Source organism: Rana temporaria, chromosome 5, assembly GCF_905171775.1.
Source record: "Rana temporaria chromosome 5, aRanTem1.1, whole genome shotgun sequence".
Lineage (NCBI taxonomy): Eukaryota > Metazoa > Chordata > Amphibia > Anura > Ranidae > Rana > Rana temporaria.
This window is the reverse complement of record NC_053493.1, coordinates 291418935-291437981: the sequence shown is the minus strand read 5'-3', so window position 1 is coordinate 291437981 and position 19047 is coordinate 291418935. Positions and strand designations below refer to the sequence as shown.

Sequence of the window (19047 nt, the reverse complement as noted above, 5' to 3'; positions counted from 1 at the left end):
TTAAAATGTAACCGATGGACGCCTAACCGATAGGTCAAAACCGATGGTTAGTACGCAAAAGCATCGGTTCCAAACCCGCGCATGCTCAGAATCAAGTCGACGCATGCTCGGAAGCATTGAACTTCATTTTTCTCTGCACGTCGTTGTGTTTTACGTCACCGCGTTGAACTCGATGGGTTTTTGAACTGATGGTGTGTAGGCACATCAGACCATCAGTCTGCTTCATCGGTTAACCGATGAAAACAGTCCTTCGGACCGTTCTCATCGGATGGACCGACCGTGTGTACACGGCCTCACACCTCTCCTTGAATTCAGATTTCTTCCCACAAGGAAGATCTCTCAGGACCCCCATCATACCAGTAGGGAAACTGTACTGACACTTCATTCCTGGCCCCTCTCTCTTCCCCCCGCTGCCTTCTGGGACACACACACAGATTCCAGAAGACGGCAGAACCATTTAGAAAACGCAGCACGACTCGCGCATGCGCAGTAGGAAACAGGCTGTGAAGCCGCAAGGCTTCACTTCCTTTTTCCCTTACTACATATGCCGGTGCCTGCACCCAAAGCTACTTGACGAATTGGATAGAGGTGCTGACATCGTGGGATCCCTGAACAGTATTTGTAGCTGCTGACTAAAAATATTTTTTTTACAGACTGGAACTCCGCTTTAAGCAAAAGTGCTGGAAGGTCTACCCACAGTCTCTACTTATCCATTTCTACAACATCACCATTAAGAGAGCTTGTACACACAGCAGCTTTTAGGCCTCGTGTACTGAGCACTTGCTCAGCTCCTCAGAACACCTTTTCTCCTGGAAGGAGAAAAGCTGCTTAAAAACGTTGTAAAAGCTGCAGATTGCACAGACGTTTATGCATGTTTGCACATTAATGCATTCTATTGGCCAGAAAATAAATGTATTTTGTCCATTAGATAGCATTACATGCGAATGCACCTAAACGCATATAGGGCCAGATTCTCATACATTTACGTTGCTCCTGGGCAGCGTAACGTATGTGATTTACGTTACACCGCCGCAGGTTTACAGGTTTACAGCCTGATTCTCAGAACACTTACCTGTAAACTTGCGGCGGTGTATCGTTAAATCGCTTGGCGCAAGCCCGCCCAATTCAAATGGGGCGGGCACCATTTAAATTAGGCACGCTCCCGCGCCGAGCGTACTGCGCATGCTCCGTTGGGTAAATTACCCGACGTGCATTGCGCTAAATGACGTCGCCCCAACGTCATTTGCTTAGACGTTTACGTAAATGGCGTCCAGCGCCATTCACGGACGTCTTACGCAAACGACGTAATTTTTTTTAAATTTGACGCGGGAACGACTGCCATACTTAACATTGGTTGCCCCTCCTAATAGCAGGGGCAACCTTACGCGTCGCGTACGCTACGGAAACAACGTAAATTCTCAGCGTCGACCTTGCGTATGTTCGGGAATCTCGCGTAATTACCTCATTTGCATAGACGACGGGGAAAACGACGATGCGACACCTAGCGGCGGGAAAAAAAATTGCTTTTAAGATCTGACAGCGTAAGAGCCTTACGCCTGTCAGATCTAATGGGTATCTATGCGTAACTGATTCTAAGAATCAATCGCATAGATACCCGGGGCCAGATGAGGAGTTACGACGGCGCAAATGGTGTTGCGCCGTCGTAACGCCTTTGAGAATCTGGGCCACAGTGTTTATGAACATTCCACATTTTTTGTGCTGAAAAACTCCTGTCTTGAACGCACTGGTGATTTTTTTTTTCTGCCTGTAAACCTTCCTGTAAATGTGTGCATGAACACATAGGATAACATAGAGGTGCACTTACAGACTAAAAAAACACCAAATGCCTGTGAAAACAGCAGATTTTAACTTCGTGCCATCCGCCAGGCTAGGCAATGTACTGGTGCCTAGCACTTGCGCACTAGCACGCCCCCTGGGGCACGCAGTGGCACAAACCCATTACCTCTGTGATAGGTGGACTCAGTGGATCACAGGTACAACAGTATGGGTATCATGTGATTGCTATGATTGGCCATAGCGATCACATGATTACAATGCCAACAAAACAGCCATTAATGGCTTCCATTCATGACTGTATTATGATGCTGTGATTGGCCCACAGCTATCACCTGGGCCAATCTCAGCACCCTTTACCATGTGATTAGCTGTAGCCAATCACAGCATGTTTATAGTAAGCAATCTGTCATGAATACAAAGCCATTCATAACAGTTAACTATTGCTTATAACAGTGAACATCACTAGTAGATAGTGACACTGAACTACTCCTGATTAAAGTATGTAAACAAATACTAAAGAAAAAAAAAAGAAAGAAAAATGTAAAAAAAAGGAAAAAAAAAAGTTTGATCACTTCAGCCTCGGAAGGATTTGCCCCCTTAAAAAGTGCTACGTGTGTGCCAAGTTCCGGGTCCAGAGGACCTACGACCGGCTGGTACCGGGTACCCAAAGTCACCGTAGAAATGACCATTTAACATGGGAGTATATGGAAGGGGTGCCCGGTATTGAAAAATCGGTGCTCCCCGCCCGTAGGTCCCCTGGACAACAAACTTTGCACACTTGTAGAGGAAGAGTTGGGCTGCATGTGTGCCAAGGGTCCCCAAAGTCCAGGAAATCAGGTGCAAAAAGGTGACTCGAGTATAAGCCGAGGGGGGCATTTTCAGCACACAAAAAAATGTGCTGAAAAACTCGGTTTGTACTTGAGTTTATACAGTAATTGTCTTAAATAGTTTCCGTATACAGTGACATCATACTCTGCAGTACAGTACAGAAAGGATAAATTCAACAACAACAAAAAAAAAGGAAAAACACTATAGAGAATGATACACAGAAGCAAACTAAATAGAATCCTATGGCTGCTAACTGAAGCATTCCTAAAAATGTATTTCAGTTGTTCTGGTGCATGAAAGCTGCTAGTGTCATCTTGCTTATTTATGGCACCAGGCTAGAAGACTCACATGGAGCCCAGTCTTGATGTTGCCCGTGTCGTTTATGATGTGCAGAGAATGATTAGGAGTATGGCAATGAATCAGACTGGCCACATGTCACATCAATAAAAGGAATTACCATGTTGGGTCAACTAAGTCTTGCTGGAGAACATCCGCATGTGTCTGTATACAGATTAGCCAACAAGAAACATGGGATAGGTGCTTTGTTTAATCCTGCAGATCAGAACGGACTTATTAGGACTTCCGTAAACTGCTTAATGTTCTGTGCGAGGCAATAGAAAGCTGAAAAAAGGAGAAATGCATTGCATACTTTTTATTGTAATACCAGAGCTTTTTTTCTCAGAAAATAGGTGCAGAAACTCAATCACGACCCCGTTCAGATTTCACAAACAGTAGAAGGGTCTTAAAGGGGCATTAAATACCACAATTGCATTACATACAGAGTGCAGAGTTCAGGAGGGTTACACACAGAGTGCAGAGCTGTCACTTGTAAACACAGAAACCAGACTTCTGTGTTTACAAGTGATTGTGGTGAGCAGACACCAAAGGGTCTGAGCCAGAGGTGGTGGAACTGAGTTCTTCCAAGTTCCCCCTGAAAGCCCTGTGTAATACATATAAGGCCCCGTACTCACGACCAAACATGTCTGCTGAAACTGGTCCGCGGACCAGTTTCAGCAGACATGTTTGGCCGTGTGTAGGCCCGAGCGGACCATTTTCGGGTGGAAACCTGTCCCCCCGGACATGTACGGTTGTCTGTACAGACCTACCGTACATGTCCGACCGCCCGCCATCCCTCGCATGCGTCGAATGACTTTGACGCATGCGTGGAAGCATTTAAAAGGCAGGCCCGCCCACATCGCCACGTCATTGTCGCGGCGACACCGCGTCATCGACGCGGCGACACCGCGGACACGCCCCGCGTATTGTTTACGCGCGGACTTCTGTTCGATGGTGTGTACAGCCATCGAACAGAAGTCCCCGGGCAGACATGTCCGATGAAAACGGTCCGCGGACCGGTTTCATCGGACATGTCTGCTCGTGAGTACAAGGCCTTACATATTTGTTTCACACTACACATAGGCCAGGGTTAGAAGATACAGTGATATCTACAATGCAAATTATTTATTTATTAGTTACACTGAATTATGAAATCAGAAAAAAGATGACTTATGTAAGAGGTGAGCAACTGTCAGTGACAGATTCAGCACTGGGGTTACCCCCTCTTTGTTAGGTTACATTGTTAAGACTTTTTGAAGTATATCTACAGCCAAAGGTTTTTTATTCCTGTTCTGTTGACAACTCAAAATGTTGGATTTCCCATCAGTCTCTGGCCGCGATTCAGATACATTGTCGTATCTTTGAGCGGGCGTAGCGCATCTACTCCCTAAGATACGTCGGCTCAATGCTTTCGACGTGAACGTAACCTACGCCCAGCCCCATTCACGTACGACTTACGCAAACGACGTAAAATACGACGCTGTTCCGACGTCCATACCTTAACATGACTTTCCCCTGCATAATGAGGGGTAAACTTACGCCGGACGTAAGCCTTACGTAAACGGCGTAGCTAAATCCGACGGGCGCAAGTACGTTCGTGAATCGGCGTATCTAGGTCATTTGCATATTCGACAAATCTACGGAAGCGCCCCTTGCGGCCAGCGTAAATGTGCACCCAAGATACGACGGCGTAAGGAGACTTACGTCGGTCGTATCTTGCAACATTCAGGCGTATCTCAGTTCCTGAATAAGCGCATAAATGCGACGGCGCTCATTTGGACTTATGACGGCGTATCTGGAGATACGCCGTCGTAAGTCCTTTCTGAATCCGGGCCTCTGTCTCTGTGGCCATAGTCACTGGGGCACATATAGAAGGAAAATCTTCCTATACTGGGAACACAGACAGCAAAAAAAACTGCCAGGAATTCTAATGCCTCACCACTGTGTTGAAAAATGTTGAAAGTTTTGACTCTAGATATACTTTAAAAGAGAATGCGCCTAGAGGAGGATCAAGAGTCGCCAACTGTGGTTTCCTTCCACCTACCTTTTTCACATATGGAAAATATGTTTTCATTGTATTTGGCCACACAATCTGCAGTCTAATCAAGTTATTTCTTAAATATCTCTAAATGTATGTCAGCTAAATGTGAGGATCCCTGAGAGCATGAAGAACAATAAATATGAATGATAATGTCAGGGCATTGGAAAAAGTTAACATGTTACATGGAAAGAAATCAAAATTTTCTTATAGCGGACAAAATTACATTTAATTCAGCTTTCACACTTTAATTAACACTTACTCAGTCATGCAACACTGCACCCAAACAACATTTTTGTCCTTTTATTTGAGACAGATAGAGCTTTTTTTGGTGGGTATTTAATCATCACTAGCTTTTTTAATTTTTTTTGCGATATAAGCAAAAAAAAAGACTGAACATGTTCTTAGTTTCTATTATAATATTCTGCAAAAAAATTAAATTCTTCATAAATTTAGGCCAAAATGTATACTGCTACATACACTGATAGGCTGCACTGATGGCTTCTGTGACGGGTACACTGAGAGGTTGCACTGATGGCAACTGTGACAGGTACACTGATGGCGACTGTGATGGGTACACTGATTGGCTGCACTTATGGCAGCTGTAACGGTTACACTGATAGGCTGCACTGATGGCAGCTGTGACAGGTACACTGATAGGCTGCTGTAATGGCAGCTGTGACGGGTACACTGATGACTGCACTAATGGCAGCTATGACAGGTACACTGATGGGCTGCACTTCTGGCAGCCGTGATGGGTACACTGATAGGCTGTACTGATGGCGACTTTGACGGGTACACTGATAGGCTGCACTGATGGCGGTTGTGACGGGTACACTGATAGGTTGTACTGATGGTGGCTGTGATAGGTGCACTGAGGCCTTGTACACACGACCGAACATGTCTGCTAAAACTGGTCCGCGGACCAGTTTCCGCGGACATGTCCGACCGTGTGTAGGGCCTAGCGGAGAGTTTTCCGGCCTAGCGGACAGGTTTCCAGCGGACAAAAGTTTCTTAGCATGCTAAGAAACTTGTCCGCTGGAAACTTGTCCGTCGGACATGTCCGCTGGTTAGTACGTCTAACCAGCGGGTCGAAATCCCGCGCATGCGTCGAATTGATTCGATGCTTGCGTGGAAGCATTGAACTCCCGTGTTAGAGAACGTCGGTGTCTTCTACGTCACCGCGTTCTCTGTCCACGGGGATTTTGGTCTGATGGTGTGTACACACCTCAGACCAAAAGCTCCCAGCAGACATGTCCGATGAAAACGGTCCGCGGACCGTTTTCATCGGACATGTCTGCTCGTGTGTACAAGGTCTATTAGACTGCACTGATGGCGGCTGTGACAGGTACATTAATAGGCTGCACTGATGGCAACTGTGACGGGTACACTGATAGGCTGCACTGATGGCAGCTGTGATGAGTCCACTGATAGGCTGCACTGATGGATGTCTGTGACGGGTACACTGATGGTCTGCACTGATGGCGGCTGTGACAGGTACACTGATGGGCTGCACTGATGGTGGCTGTGACGGGTACACTGATAGGCTGCACTGATGGCAGCTGTGACATGTACACTGATAGGCTGAGGTTAAAATCACTGTTCCTGCATTCTCCTACTCACACAGGATCAGTGTGTGAGGAGAAGAAGCCAGTAACAATGAGTTACCAATCTTTGTTTACACTTGTGATTGGACACAGCAATCATATGGTAAAGAGCCGCTGTCATTGGCTCTTTACCCTGATCAGTAATGCTCTGTGTCCGAGGGACACAGCTCACTACCGTGTGCTGCGTGCCCCCGGGAGGATGTCATATGACGTCCACCCGGAAAGTCCCGCCTGGCCGTCATTGTAGACGGGAACAGGTTATATCTAAAATCCAGGTATGAGCCTAATTGCATACCTACTTTGGTCCAGATTGGACCAATGTTAATATGCATTTCTTATAACTGAGGGACCTCTGTGTAAGCTGAGAATCCTTATAGTAGTCAGCGCTACTACAGTGAGATCTGTGATCTTCTGGGGCCTGGGCCAAGCAGTTGCCCTACTGAACACTTGCCCCAGGGGGTCACTTGCTCTGTGCAACCATCTTTCACAAATCGCCTCGTATTTTTTTCAATGAATACAAGGCATTCTCTCTGATTTGTTGAGATTTGTTGTCGGAAATTCAGAAAACAATTGTTCGATGGAGTGTACAAACGTTCAGATTATCCAACAAAAATCCTGTGTACGTGGCTTTAGTGACTAATAACAGTAATTGTCAGCTTCCACAGCGGACCCTCTAGTTCAAGATATGCATACTTACATTGGTCTAAGCTGGAGCAAGTATGCAACTACGATCATAGCTAGCATTCAGCTTTGACAAGCTTGCTATAGGCTTAGTACCGTATATACTTGAGTATAAGCCAACCCGAGTATAAGCCGAGTCACCTAATTTTACCACAAAAAAATGGGAAAACGTATTGACTCGAGTATAAGCCTAGGGTGAGAAGGCAGAAGCTACTGTAAGTGGAAAAGAGGGTCAACAATGCCCATTTGCACGCCTCACTTTGCCCATTTGCATGCCTCCCTGTACCCAACCTCATTGTGCCCATTGCAACCTGACCGTGGCCATCCTCACTGTGCTCATTACCTCACTGTGCCCATTGCAACCTCACTATGCCCATCCTCACTGTGTCCATTACAACCTCACTGTGCCCATTACCTCACTGTGCCCATTACAACCTCACTGTGCACATTGCAATGTACCTGAAATTCTTGACAGGCTGCGCTGCAGGCGTCCATTTTTTAAAACTCGCGGCTTTCTCTTGGTCCTATCCCGTTCCATGATAGGCGTTTGACACTGTGTTCAGTGTTCCGCCTTTTACGGACATTCTTTCATCCTCGGGCAAGTGAAGGTCCGTGATAGGCGGAACACTGAACACAGTGTCTTCTGGGAAACTGAGTCAGAGGATGAAAGAACGTCCGTGACAGGCAGAACACTGAACACAGTGTCAAACGCCTATCACGGAACTGGACGGGACCAGGAGGAAGCCGCGAGTTTTAAAAAATGGACGGCCAAGGTACTCTGACTCGAGTATAAGCCGAGAGGGGTATTTTCAGCCCTAAAAAAAGGGCTGAAAAACTTGACTTATACTCGAGTATATAGAGTATTCTTAACTTTTGATTTCAAACCAGTCCTTACAGAACATTCTGAGCTGTTATTAGTGTCTGAGAAAAAAAATGATTTCCCTTTTAAGTCTGTGCTGTCTAAAAGCAGCCTGTCCTATTAGAACAGTAAATGTGCAATCTAAAAATGTTATTTGCTGCTGCTGCACACAAGAAAGAGTTGTCCTTTAGGAAACTTTGATAATCGAGTGTGTCTTTTTGGAAATGATTCTTGTAAAATTGCAAGACACACAGGCGTGCTAATTACCTTATGAACTCTAATAATGTATGCAGAGAAAACATACGTGTTTAGGATATGTGTTATACAGGCCTAAGAGAAAATTCACAACAGTGGTCTTAGCTTTTAAGTGTAACTCAGTAGCTGTGCATTGGCTTAGAAGTAATTAGCACGGTGCTATTAATTATTCATGACTTCTTTCATTTCTCTTCAATAAATAGCAAAGATACATTTTTATTGTACAGTGTAATGTGTAGTTGTGTTCTGCTTGTTAGAGACAATCCTTAAAAAATCAGAGGTAATCTTTAATGAACTATTGATCAATAGTACTATAGGATAAGCTTATCCTGCATTAACACGGGAAGGATACGGATACAGTTAAAGTTTATTCGCACATGGCCGATGAATCTAATGAGCTTGCTGACATGGCAGGGTGATTTTTTCAAAGAATACTTTATTGCATTAATGGGATCACAATATCGATCTTTCAAGCTTGAGAAATTCTTCTCTTAGGAATTGAAAGTTTTCACTGGTGGATTGCAGCTTAATGGAATCAGCAATTTAGCATTATATAAATAAATTCAGCCTTGTGCAATAATTGGAGTAGTGTTGATTTTTGTCAACGTTAGGAGGGAAGATGGGGCCAGAGCAACATTTTTTTCTTTTCAATCCAGCCAAGTGTCAGTGTGTCCAAATGCATTATTACATAGTTTATATGAAATAAAGTGAAAAAGAACTACAGCGCTACTAACAAATAATCTCAAAGAAACCACACAAAAAACACAACAACCTCCAGCAGCGATCAGATGTTTCCAGTTTCATTCAGTCACATGCAAAAGAGGAGGAAAGGAAACATAGGGTAATATTGTACCATATAGATGTGGATAAAGGTTGCACTTAGTGCACTCACGTATCCTCGCTTATAATATAGACTGGGTATGTTGCCGCTCAGTTTAAGTGGACTCCTCACTCGGGATAGACATCCGATGGTCCGTCACTGTAGGCTCCTCCCCCACATGTATCGTCACTCATCACGTGACTTAGTCATGACTAAGTCGCGTGACGAGTGATGATACATGTGGGGGAAGAGCCTACAGTGACGGACCATCGGATGGCTATCCCGAGTGAGGAGTCCACTTAAACTGAGCGGCAACATACCCTGTCTATATTATAACTGGAAACATCTGATCGCTGCTGGAGGTTGTTGTAACCTGATCACATTGAAGTGAGAGCTTGGCAATTAGGGAAGGAGCACTGCAGACTGACTGATTCAATCATCAGGATTTTTTCATGATCTACTCACATATATATTAAGAGTTTTCTCACCAGGTTTTTTGCTTGATTGTATATGTACGATTCACATTGCACATGAGTTAATACGAGCGCATCAGTATTTATTCATTACATAGTTTGTAAATCATGAGTAAACATATTTTTTCTGAAGGCTACATAAACTCCCTTTACTTCATAATTTTACACCAATATTCTTGAAATCTCCATGCTGACTGCCTGGATCCAACTGGTGTCAGGAAGAAATAACAGTGTAAGGCAGGGGTCAGCAATCTTTCCACTTAAGGGCTGGATTCAATGTATGGGAACGCATGGAGGGCTGCATTCACCTAATAATCTGGACCCCTTTACATTACACAACCCCCGTACCTCTGGACCCCTTTAAATTACACAGCCCTCGGACCTGGACCCCTTTTCATTACACAGCCCCCATACCCCTGGACCCCTTTACATTACACAGCCCCCTGCAAATCACCCACCTCCCCATACATATTAATAGGTGAAAATGTAGCGCTAAACCTCATGTGAAATAAAGGTGCACAAACAAGGTAAAAATATGTGTGAGTATACAAAATGCAATGTAAAGTCCAACATATAGGATGGTCTAAAGGAGAAATTAATGTAGTTCATAAGGCCAATTATGGAAAGTATGGAAAAAAGATAAATCCACAACCATGTAGGGGTGCTCTTCAGACAACTGGAAGACTGGTGGATAGGGCATCAATTGTAGAAATGAATACCCTTACTGCAACAGATGGACCCGCATGTCGGTGTTATGACCCTGAAAATGATAAGACTCTACTTAATGTTTAGACCGCAGGTGTAGAGGCTTATCAGAAATCAACCACCACTTCACTCTCACAGAACAATAAGAGTTTGGGGTATTATCATCATATCCTCTAATGAAGGTAACACATAAAAGTAGTAGCTTAATTCCTCTTAAGCTTAATTGATAGACACAACCCAGATACTATAATCGTAAATCTAATTTAGGTATTTGCATCAAATAAAGGTAGTAGGAATTACTGGTATTGTAGTATCTCACCACACACATATGAATAGTATGAAGTACTCTGCTGTATCTGGTGCTAGTATATAGTAATAAGTATAGAGTCTAGGATATAGTTCAGGCATATACTAGCAATCACTATTAGCAACAAGCTGGTATTACATATACTTGCGGTTTAGGAGGTGGTCTGTACCAGGAAAGTCCGCACAGGTGTTGATGGTACCTTATACAGCAGTAATGTGGTTTAGATATACTTGCGGTTTAGGAGGTGGTTTGTACCAGGAAAGTCCGCACAGGTGGTGGTGGTATCTAGCCTGTAGTGAGCAATGGTGGTGAATCTCCAGCAGAAGCTAGTGATGTCTTGGGTCTCTGAACAGGTGCGCTGTGAAGACAGGTGCTACAGGGACTCTGTAGCTCGTTCTGGGTTCCCAGGTGGCGGCAGGGTCCAACAGGAATATCCGAACACCCTGCCGCCATTCCCGGGAGTTTAAATAGCCCGGGCAGTGGCTGAGCTGAGCGCTGCACGTTGGAACGCACTTCCGCGTTCCAACGTGGAGCGCAGACGTCCGCGCACCGGAAGTGACGCGGACGTGTATCTGAATGGAGCGCAACTGTCATAAGTGACAAGTCTGCGCTCCATGTGGAAGGAGTAACGCTGACGGCGTTACATACCCCCCTCCTCAAGGGGGCACCTCCGGAGCGCCCAGTGAGACATGGTTTATCAGGATATTTATGATGAAACTGCTTAATGAGCCGAGGAGCATGAATATTTGAAGAACATTCCCAGGAATCATCTGTGGGAGAATAGCCTTTCCAACAAATCAAATATTGAATAGAGGATCCTCTTTTCCTAGAATCAAGAATCTTCTCTACCTGATATTCAGTTTCACCAAAAACTTGAATTGGAGGAGGAGGTTGTGGATCTCTATTTGGAAAGGGGTTAGATTTATAAGGCTTGATTAGTGAAACATGAAAAGATGGATGAATCTTCCAATCTGGAGGTAGAAGTAATCTAACAGCATTTTTATTTATTACATGAGAAATTGAGAAAGGTCCTGTATATTGACGACCAAGTTTCTTTGAAGGAATATTAAGTCGTAAATTCCGAGTGGATAACCATACCAAATCTCCAATCTTGTATGGAGGTGATATTGTTCTATGAGAGTCGTAATATTTCTTTTGTCTAATTTGAGCAGTCTTTAGATTAGAACGAAGAGTGTTTAGAGTGTTTTTTATGGTTGATAAGAAATTCTCAACAGCCGGAACATTACTTGGAGAAAAAGTAGAAGGTAAACTATTAGGATGAAACCCATAATTTGCGTAAAAGGGTGAAAACTGAGAAGATGAATTGGAAGCATTGTTATATGCAAACTCTGCATGTGGAAGTAAGTCAACCCAGTCATCTTGAAGATGGGTGCAATAACAGCGCAAATATTGCTCAAGAGTTTGGTTAACACGTTCCGTTTGCCCATTTGTTTGGGGATGATAAGCAGTAGATCTACGATGATCTATTTGTAAGGTTTGGCAAAGGGCTCTCCAAAACTTGGAAATAAACTGTGACCCACGATCCGAAATGATTTGGGATGGAAGGCCATGCAATTTAAGAATATTAGATACAAAAGCCCTTGCTGTTTCTTGAGAAGTAGGTAACTTTTTCAAAGGTACAAAATGGGCCATCTTGGTTAATATGTCAACAGTGACCATGATGGTGTTAAATCCATTTGATCTAGGAAGGTCTACTATGAAATCCATGGATATAACATCCCAAGGTCTGTCAGGTATTGGGATGGAGGTTAATAACCCATAGGGTGGTTTCCTCGAATGTTTGTTGATTGCACAAGTGTGGCAAGAACTCACATAGTCATGAACAGTCTTTGTCATATGGGGCCACCAATAACTTCTCTTCAGTAAAAGAATGGTTTTACTAATACCAGGATGACCTGCAAGTGGGGCATCGTGGAGTTGTTTTAATAGTGTGAGTTGTAAACTTGGTGGAACGTAGATCTTGTCGTTGAAAGTAAATAGTCCATTAGACTGCTGTTGTAGACCTTTAGGGAGTTGAGATTTATCTTTAGAAAGAGTTTGAATGAGCAATTTATCGAATGTCAAAGTTGTTCCAATAATTCGGTTGGAAGGAATAATGGAAAGTGGTGGAATGTCCATGGATTGATCTTCATTCATACGAGATAGAGAATCTGCTTTGATATTTTGAGTACCAGGGAGGTATGAGATGACAAAATCAAAACGATCAAAAAATAAACTCCATCTGACTTGACGGGCAGAAAGAGTTTTACAAGTTTTGAGATGCTGTAAATTACGATGGTCAGTGAGGATAGTGATAGGGTGTGTAGAACCCTCCAGAAGGTGTCTCCAGTTTGCGAGAGCGTCCTTTATTGCTAACAGTTCCTTTTCTCCAATCAGATAGTTCTTTTCAGCTGGTGATAAAGTTCTGGAATAAAAGGCAACAGGATGTAGTGGGTGTGATAATGTGGGTCGTTGGGAAAGTACAGCACCCAAGGCAAAATGTGAAACATCAACTTCCAACGTAAAATGAAACATTGGATTGGGAAGTTGGAGAATGGGAGCTGAAGAGTAACTAAGCTTAAGTGTTTCAAATGATTTCTGTGCTTCCTTGGACCAAATGAAAGGTATCTTAGAACTGGTTAGACTAGTAAGTGGTCTCACAATTGATGAGAAATTTTTAATGAATTTTCTATAATAATTAGAAAATCCAAGAAATCTCTGAAGGGCCTTTCTGGACTGGGGAGAAGGCCAAGACAAAATGCAATCCACTTTAGTATGGTCCATCTGAACTCCATCTGGAGTGATTTGATAACCAAGAAAGGAGATAGTAGTCTGACTGAAGACGCACTTCTCAAGTTTTGCATATAGAGAGTGAATTCTGAGTCTCTCCAGAATCCAACGCACATGTTTGTGATGTTCCTCGAGAGTATCAGAATAAATTAATATGTCATCTAAGTAGATAACAACACAAATGTCAAGCAGATCATGAAAAATATCGTTAATAAACCACTGAAAAGTTGCTGGGGCATTACATAAGCCGAAAGGCATTACACAGTACTCGAAAAGCCCGTATCGAGTTTTAAAAGCAGTTTTCCACTCATCTCCAGAGCGAATCCTTATAAGATTATAAGCACCTCTGAGGTCCAGCTTTGTGTAGATCTTAGCTGTCTGTAACCTTTCAATAAGCTCTGGAATGAGTGGTAATGGATATCTATTCTTTACTGTGATGTTATTGAGGGATCGATAATCTATTATCGGTCGAAGTGATCCATCCTTATTTTTTACAAAAAATAGAGCTGCACTGGCAGAAGAAGTGGAGGGCCTTATAAATCCTTTTTTAAGGTTCTCATCCAAGTAAACTTTTAGGTGTATAAGCTCTGGTTGTGAAAGGGGGTAGATCCGAGCGGTAGGGATAGGACTGTCAGGAATTAAGTCAATAGGACAATCGTAAATCCTATGTGGAGGGAGTTTCTCCGCGTTAGTCTTACTGAACACATCAGCAAAATCTTGTAAGTAATCTGGTAAATTAGTAGGATGAATCTCTGAGAAGGAGATGATACATGGAGGATGACAAAATTCTGTACAGTAAGTAGACTGTAAAGAAAGAGATCTTGTGGGCCAAAGAATAGTAGGCTGATGAAGATGCAACCATGGTAAACCTAAAACTATAGGGAAAACTGGAGATGAAATAATATCAAAATTGAGAGTCTCTGTGTGGCCATTGGCACAAGAAACTATTAAAGGAACTGTCTGAGATGTAACTGGACCGAAAGAAGAGTTAGATCCATCAATAAATGTGAGTGACACTGGAATCTGTTTTAACACACTGGGAATTTTATTTGCTTTTACAACATTTGAGTCAATGAAGTTGCCACATGCCCCGCTGTCGACCATTGCTTCAATGGAAATCTTTCCTTGATCCCACTGTAGGGTGAGAGGAACAAAAATATAATGATTAGATATGGTTCCGGGTGAATTTAATTTATTAATGTGGGAGAAATTACCTTCTGAATTCTTTTTGAGAAGAGGGCAGGTGGAAACGATGTGGTCAGGAGCAGAACAATATAGGCAAAGATTGTTAGCTCTGCGACGCTGTTTCTCTGCAGAGGTTAAAGGTCCTTTAATAACACTAAGATCCATTGGAGAATCTTTGGGAGGTGATCTAGATCTCCTGAAGGGAGTGACAGAATAGGTAGTGGCACGTTCGGTCTTTCTTTCGCGAAGGCGACGATCAATAGTGACTGAGAGGTGCATAAGATCTTCCAAAGTAGTGGGTAGGTCAACACGAGCTAACTCATCCTTCATAGCTTCAGATAAACCCAAACAGAACTGGTTTCTGAGAGAAATATCAGACCATTGAGTTTCTCTGCACCAACATTTGAATTCTGAAATAAAATCTTCAACAGGACGCCTTCCCTGTCTAAGACTCCTGATTGAATTCTCAGCTGTTAACTGTTTGTTGGGATCTTCGTATAACAAAGACATCTCATCAAGAAATGTGTCAAAATCTCCTAAGAGATCTCCGTGTTCTTCTACATAGGTGTCAGCCCATACCCTGGGCTCACCTCTAAGAAAAGAAATTAATGTAAGGATCTTTATTCTATCAGAATGATAAGTACGTGGCTGTAGTTCAAACATCAGTCGACATGAACTAATAAATTGTCTGTAATTTTTTCTATCTCCAAAAAATGGTTCCGGTGAACAGGCCTTTGGTTCAGGTCTTTGCCTGGCTTGTGCCAAATTTTGATCTCTTAAAGCATCATTCTGCATACGTAACTCATTCATGTTGTTAGTAAGATTATCAACTCTTTGAGAGAGTGCAACTAAATGATTTGCAAGGTCAGCTGGATCCATTTAAAAGATATATGTAATTATATCCTTTATCTTTTTGGGTTCGGATATTATGTTATGACCCTGAAAATGATAAGACTCTACTTAATGTTTAGACCGCAGGTGTAGAGGCTTATCAGAAATCAACCACCACTTCACTCTCACAGAACAATAAGAGTTTGGGGTATTATCATCATATCCTCTAATGAAGGTAACACATAAAAGTAGTAGCTTAATTCCTCTTAAGCTTAATTGATAGACACAACCCAGATACTATAATCGTAAATCTAATTTAGGTATTTGCATCAAATAAAGGTAGTAGGAATTACTGGTATTGTAGTATCTCACCACACACATATGAATAGTATGAAGTACTCTGCTGTATCTGGTGCTAGTATATAGTAATAAGTATAGAGTCTAGGATATAGTTCAGGCATATACTAGCAATCACTATTAGCAACAAGCTGGTATTACATATACTTGCGGTTTAGGAGGTGGTCTGTACCAGGAAAGTCCGCACAGGTGTTGATGGTACCTTATACAGCAGTAATGTGGTTTAGATATACTTGCGGTTTAGGAGGTGGTTTGTACCAGGAAAGTCCGCACAGGTGGTGGTGGTATCTAGCCTGTAGTGAGCAATGGTGGTGAATCTCCAGCAGAAGCTAGTGATGTCTTGGGTCTCTGAACAGGTGCGCTGTGAAGACAGGTGCTACAGGGACTCTGTAGCTCGTTCTGGGTTCCCAGGTGGCGGCAGGGTCCAACAGGAATATCCGAACACCCTGCCGCCATTCCCGGGAGTTTAAATAGCCCGGGCAGTGGCTGAGCTGAGCGCCGCACGTTGGAACGCACTTCCGCGTTCCAACGTGGAGCGCAGACGTCCGCGCACCGGAAGTGACGCGGACGTGTATCTGAATGGAGCGCAACTGTCATAAGTGACAAGTCTGCGCTCCATGTGGAAGGAGTAACGCTGACGGCGTTACAGTCGGCAACAGCGGATCATGTGAGCATAAATGACCAAACGATGCTTGGTCTCGAGAAGTGGAAAGAACCCAAGGTCTCCAGTCGGAAATTCAAGGGCACCTTAGGTTCTCCAGCAGATGGATGAACCACTAAATGGGGTCGCCATCCTAGCAGTGGGTTTAAGGAAGACCTGTATAAACTTGAGTTATCACAGTGATAACTCAAGTTTATTCATACACATACACTCGTGGAATAGCAACAAACTATGGTACTTAAAGAGGAGGTTCACCCAAATTACAACACTGTGTTATCCTTATCATCGCACCACATATATCGAAATTAGGGCTGGGGAAATTAAAGATTAATTCCTTGATTAATCTTTAATTTTTTTGATCGATCAAAATTCTTTTGATCGATCAAAATTCTTGACGTCACCGGACAGCCTGGACAGTGAGACTTACCCTGCTGGATGCGAGCAAACTGCACCCATTGGATTGAGGTACCTTTGCATCTGTGGAGCAGCAGGATGCATCAGGGGAAGGGGGCAAAAATAACCATTGTTTTCCTGTCCTAAGCAGTTTTGTGCAGACAATTATTTGTGTATCGACAACATCTGTTCCGTGCAAAAGACTGTTCAGTTCTTCAGGGTATATTGTCAATAAAATGCGATCATGTCTGCTTCCAGAAAATGTAAACCCTCTGGTATGTCTTTGTGACTAGCTAAAGTGATGCCTACTTGCCTACTATAAAGTGACTGACAGTTAATATACTAGATACGTTTTATAATTAAAGTTAAACTAACTTTCTACCTTTTATATAGTGTATACCACTTTTACCACTGACTAATGCAGAGTTGCAATGCAAGGAGATCAGCTAAAAGTAGTTGGATCTGTATGTGTGCTATAATTATTCGAAATTAGTCGATTAATCGATTTAAAAAAAATCGATTAATCGAACACAAAAATTTTAATCAGTAACAGCTCTAATCGAAATGCCTACTGATTTTTTTTTATGATCATTTTAATACCTTAAAATAGATGGGAAAAGTTGGACTTCCGGTTTCGGACTCCCGCGGCGTCTCCAGTTTGTTCCCCGGCTCCGCAGTGTTTACTGGGGTCTCAACGCAAGGTCTCCTGGGAGCACAGAGTCATTCTTCCCAGGAGACAATGCAGAACCCCATTTAGCAAAATCTCGCATACCATCACAATGGGGCATGTACTTTAAATTACGCCGCCCGTTGGCAGCCATGATGGCAGCCAGGAAGTTTACGGCACTACTCGCTTTAGGCTAATTGACTCTTGTCTAAAGTGGTCTTATGTGTGTGTGAATATGAGTTAGGGGCCTTAGATTGTACGCTCCTTGAAGGCAGGGATGTGAATGTACAATGCATATACTGTATATATCACTATACAGGTTTTATATAGCGCCAACAGTTTACGCAGCGCTTACCAAAATAAAGACAGACATTACAATTTGGTACAACATTAATCAGAGGGCCCTGCTCATTAGAGCTTGCAATCTAAATATATATGTAAAGTGCTGTGTAATTTGTTGGCACTGTATAAATACTGTACCTGTAAAAAAAACGTAAATTTATTAGGTAACAACCAAATTTTGCTCAGTGTATCACCAGCTTTAGACCTGTGTTCAGAAACGTTGTATCCCCTTCAAAAGTGGAAACCCATCCTAGCTATGCAAAACTCAAGACTACAAAATATAGGTTTGTGGGCCACTTTTTGGATAAAAACAACATTTCCTTATATAGAATTAGAAATAGTAATAGAAAATGGGGAAAATGGACAGCAAACTTGAGATGAACTCCAAAACATTTTTTTTTTTTTTTTAAGAAGGGGGATAATAACAGCAGTAAGGACTTGACAAAACCCTTCCCACTCTGTCCAAAACTAAAGAAAAAGGGTTGGCAAGAGTTTCACGTTAATCCTTTAAAACTAAAATCGGTGATAAATACGAAATCTTTAGGTTTAACCTGAGCCTACTTGTCTTTTTTAGCAATACCTAGAATAGTTGTTGTCTAACCTCAAAATTATCTTTATTTCAGAGAGGGAATCAGGTGGTCATCAAATGATTTAATAGGCAATCATTTTAAGAACCCATCTGTTATGTCAGATTTGTTTGAATTGAAAACTCAGCGGCTGATATGTAAAACCTGCAGGAAAAAATGTTTCTCAACAGCTGGAATTTAAAGGGATTTCACGTCAGGTTTTTAAAGTCAGCTGTAGTGAGCTGCCATTGTAAATATATGAGAGAACACATGAAAAACATGTGCTGCATTATTGCCACAAGCATTATTCCTACTGCTATGCTATCATTTAAATGAGCTCCAATGAAATTTTAATGTCAGTTTGTTCTTGTGGGCAGTTTATTGCAAACATGATGGCGTGAGAAACAAGTTGCTTCATTATGCTTTATATCATAAATAATACACTTTAACCACTTAAGCCCCGGACCAATACGCTGTCTAAAGACCAAAGGTGTTTTTACAATTTGGCAATGCGCTGCTTTAACTGGTAATTGCGCGGTCATGCAATGT

General features: G+C 42.7%; 1 protein-coding gene across 6 annotated transcripts in view; it reads left to right on the top strand.

The window, feature by feature from the left end:
• MTCL1 (microtubule crosslinking factor 1) overlaps nucleotides 1-19047 on the top strand; it is a 248137-nt gene that overhangs the window by 78048 nt on the left and 151042 nt on the right. The window lies entirely within an intron of this gene.